This window comes from Echinops telfairi, unplaced genomic scaffold (assembly GCF_000313985.2).
Source record: "Echinops telfairi isolate 266 unplaced genomic scaffold, ASM31398v2 ScPeMD7_7469;HRSCAF=8507_0, whole genome shotgun sequence".
Classification (NCBI taxonomy): Eukaryota; Metazoa; Chordata; class Mammalia; order Afrosoricida; family Tenrecidae; genus Echinops; species Echinops telfairi.
Window position 1 is genome coordinate 87138162 of NW_022111372.1, and position 4707 is coordinate 87142868.

A 4707-nucleotide genomic window follows, 5' to 3' on the forward strand; every position below is an offset into this window, starting at 1 on the left:
TGTGGGGCAGCTCTACTCTGACCTACAGGGTTACTATGCATTGTAATACTCTCAACAGTGATAAGTTTTAAGGTATTTCAGAGACTAGAAAGCAAAGATTTAAATCCTGCTGCAATGATTTTTCTACCACTTACCTTCTACTACGAGAATCCTTGGTGGCATAGGGGTTACGTGTTGGGCTGCTACCCACAAGATCTGCAATTCCAAACCACCAGTGGCTCTTCAGAAGAAAGAGGAGGTTTCTTTCTCCTCCCATAAAGAGTTGTGGTCTCAGAAACCCACAGGGGCAGTTCCACCCTGTCCTGTAGGATTGCCGTGGGTCAGGATTGCCTCAATGGCAAGAGTTTGGGTTTTTGTTTTGGTACCTTCCACCCTGCAATATAGATTGATGGGGGAGGGAGAGGAGGCCTCTGTCCCAGAATCAGCAAATATGAACTTAAAATGTGCATCTGCCTTAAACATGCATGTCCTTGGTCACAAGGCAGCATGAAGAAATCCATCATTCAATGCTTTCAGCTACAACAGAAAGCACATCTCAAATTGTCCAAAAAACTAAAATAATTACTACCTCTTCCTTAGTTCCACAAATACCTGGCAAGCATTTTCTTTGTGCTAAGTATTTTAGGAGATTCAATAATGGAAGAGATAGACACTCAATAAAACAGCAAAAGGAGGTTGTGGGTGCAATGCAGCAAAAATAAAGCAATGGGAGGGAAGAGTTGTGGGGTTGGTGGTAGGGGTGGGGAGAGGTGTGTACTTGTAAATAGGATGGCCAGGGACTACTTCTTGCAAAAATTCACAGTAATAATCCAAAGAAGGCAAGAGAACGTGCCATGAGGGTATCTGGAGAGGAAAGTAACATAGAGAAACTGGCCCTGAGCGGAGCGCTTCTTTGGTGTGTTCAAGGACTAAACACGACGTTTGTGTGGCTGAGGTTGAATGAACAAAGGGAGAAGTTGTAAGTCAAGCCGTGGATAGGAGCCAGTCATGAGGGCATTGTGGGACATTATAAAGAGCTGGAGCTTTGCTTGAATGAGGTCGGGAGCCACTAACTGTAGCTCAAGCTTTCTAATAGTAGGAAAAGAATCGATCCTAAGCAATCCGGGGTCAAAAGTAGGAAACACAGTTAGGAGTTTGGGAGTAACCCAGATGTTTTATCTGTAGGGTGTCTGAAGAAGGGAACCCAGGAGCTGAATAATTCATTGGCAAACATCAGCATGGAGAACTTGGATTCTCCCCATCTTCCTGCATTATTGTCCTTGTTTGGGAAGAGCCATATCCGTCTGGGGCAGCCCAAAGACACAGTAGCTACAGAGAAGCTATGGCTTTTCCCTTTTTCTTTTGTTTGCAGTGAGGAAATATATATCCCAGATGTTTGGAGCAAATTTATTTTCATGTCCCCTTGACTACACTCTGAATCACATGTCTGCTCTTAAACCAGCCATTGGGAAGGTGAATGTGACTGGTTTTACCTGCGTTGCTCTTGTTGCTAGATGCCATCAAGCAGGTTCCAACTCAGAGACCCTTTGCGGAACAGAACAAAGCACCGGCTGCTCCTGCACTGTTTCCACAATGGTTTCTGTGCTTGAGCCCTTCGTCACTGGGGCAATTCATCCTATCGAGGGCCTCCCTTGTTCTCCTGGTCCCTCGAGCAGCTCTTTGACCATGTCCTTCTCAGGGACTTGTCTCTCCTGACAGCATGTAGAAATTATATAAGGCTGTCTTGCCATCCTTGCTTTTCAACAGCATTCTGGCTGTGCTTCCTCCATGATAGATTTGTTTGTGTTATTGGCAGACCATGGTATTTTCAATATTTTCCCTGGGGAAGAATTCAATCATTCAAATGCAATTATTTTTTCTTTGGTCTTCCTTATTCAATGTACAATATCCACATGCATCTGAAGCAATTAAGAATCACTTGATTCAGGCACACCGTAATCCTCAAAGTAGCATCCTTATTTCTCCAGGCTCTGCAGTCTTGTGCGATGGAAGTACCCAATGCAATGTGTTTTTTGATCTCTTGGGTGCTCCTTCCATGAGCATTGATTGTGGATCCGATCAAGACACAATCTGCAACCTTTTCTCCATTTTTCATGATGTGGTCCAGTTGTGGGTATTTGGGTCTTCTTTACCTTGAATCACAATCCATCCTAAAGGCTGCAATAATCGATCTTCATCAGCAAGTCCTTCACGTTCTTTTTACTTTCAGCAACCAGGGTTGTGTCATCTTCATGTAGCTGGTTGTTAATCAGTCTTCCTCCAATCCTGATACCACATTCTTCTTCATATAATCCAGCTTTTCTCATTGTTTGCTCAGCATACAGATTGAATAAGTATGGTGAGAGGATACAACCCTGACCCACACCTTTGCTGATTTTAAACTATGCAGCATTCCCTTGTTCTATTTGCACCGCTGCCTCTTGATCATGTGCTCGTTCTGCCTGGGCACAATGAAGTGTTCTGGAATTCCCATCCCTCTCAAGTTGATTGAGAGTTTGGTATGATCCACACAACTGGATGTCTTGGCATGGTAAACACACACACACACACACACACACAAGTAAACATCTTTTTCATAGTCTCTCTCTCCCATAAGGTCCATCTTATATCAGCAATGATATTTCTTGTCCTCTTCTGAATCTGGCCTGGTCCTCTGGCAGCTGCCTTCTAATGTACTGCTGCAACTATTGCTGGATAATCGTAAGTAATGTTTTACTAGTGTGTGATACCGGTGACATTGTTCTATAGTTTGAGCATTCTGTTGGGTCACCTTTCTTTGGAATGGGTACAGACACGGATCTCTTCCAGTCAGTTGGCCAAGTAGCTGTCTTCCAAATGTCCTAGCATAGATGAGTGCATGCTTCCAGTATTTAATCAGCTTGCTGAAACATTTCCACTTGTTTTCTATTAATTCCTGGAGTCGTGCAGGCATACCGTAAGCCTCACTTTTCAACATGTTACAGAGGTCTTGTGCGAGAGATTTACCCAGTGCAATATGTTCTTTGATCTATTAACTGCTGCTTCCATGAGTATTGATTGTGGATCTAAGCAAAACAAAATCCTTGACAATTTCAATCTTTTCTCCTTTTATCATTAATTTACCTATTGGTCCAATTGTAAGGATGATGGGTTTCTTTACACTGAATTGTAATCTACCCCGAAGGCTACAATCTTTGATCCACATCATCAAGTGCTTCAAGTCCTCCTCACCTTCAGCAAGGAGGTTTGTGTCATCTGCATATCACAGATTGTTATTAAATCTTCCTTTGAATCCTGATATCAAATTATTCTTCATATAATCTAGCTTCTCTGCTGATTTGCTCAGCATAGAGATTGATTAAGTATGTGAAAATCTACCCTAACTTTCCTGATTTTGAACCATGCATTATTCCCCTGTTCTAGTCATACATCTGCCTCTTGATCTACATACAAGTTCCCCAGAAGCACAATGAAGCACTCTGGAATTTCCATTCTTCTCTAGGCTATCCATACTTTGTTATAATCCACACAGCTGAATGCTTTAGCATAGTCAATAAAATACAAGTATCTTTCTGATATTCCCTGCTTACAGCCAAGATCCATTTGACATCAGCAGTGATATCCCTTGTTCTAGTTCCTGTTCTGAATCTAGCCTGAACCTCTGGCAGCTCCCTGTCAATGTACTGCTGCAGCTGTTGTTGTATGATCTTCAACAAAATTGTACTTGCACGTGATATCAATGATGTTGTTCTATACATGTGCATTCTATTGGGTCACCTTTCTTTGCAATGGGTAAAATTATGGATCTCTTCTAGTCAGTTGTTCAAGTAACTGTCTTTAAAATTTGCTGGCATAAACAAGTGAGCGTTTCCAGTGCTTTGTCAGCTTCTTGAAACTTTTCAATTAGTGCCCCATCAATTCCTGGAGCCTTATTTTTGGCAATGCTTTCAGTGTAGTTTGAACTTCTTCCTTCAGTACCAGTGGTTCTTGGTTCTTGCTCCCATGCTAGCTGTTGAAATGGTTGCATGTGGACTAGTGCTTTTTTGGTACAGTGACTCTGTGTATTCTTTCAGTGTTCTTTTGATGCCTCCTGCATCATTCAATATTTTGCCCATAGAGGCTTTTAATATTGCAACTCAAGTCTTGAATTTTTTCCTTTAATTACTTCAGTGTAAGATATACTGAGCATGTTATTCCTTTTTGGGGGGGTTTTCGAACTAGGTCTTTGCACATTTTGCTATGATATTTTACTTCATTTTCTTGAGCTGCCCTTTGAAATTTTCTGTTCAGCTCTTTGACCTCGTCATTTCTTCCATTTGTCTTATGTACTCCGTGATTAAGAGCAAGTTTTAGAGTCCCTTGTGAATCCACACCGATCTTGTCTTTTCTTTTTTTAAAAAAATCTTTTCTGTTTTCCAGGCTTTGTAATGCCCCTTTGCTTTCTCCATGTATAATGTTCTTGATGTCCTTACATACCTCATCGGGACTTATGTGACTTATGTTCAATATCTCTTCTTGAAATTAAGATGGGATATACTCAGGTCACATATTGGCTCTCCTGAGCTGGTTTACTTTTATTCAACTTAAACCTGAACTTACATATGAGCAATTAAATGTCTGTTTCATAGTCGGCCCCTGGCCTGGATTTTGCTACTGATATTGAGCTTTGTCATCCCCTCTCCCCGTATATATAATCAATGTGGCTTCTGTGTAGCCCATCTGGAGAGT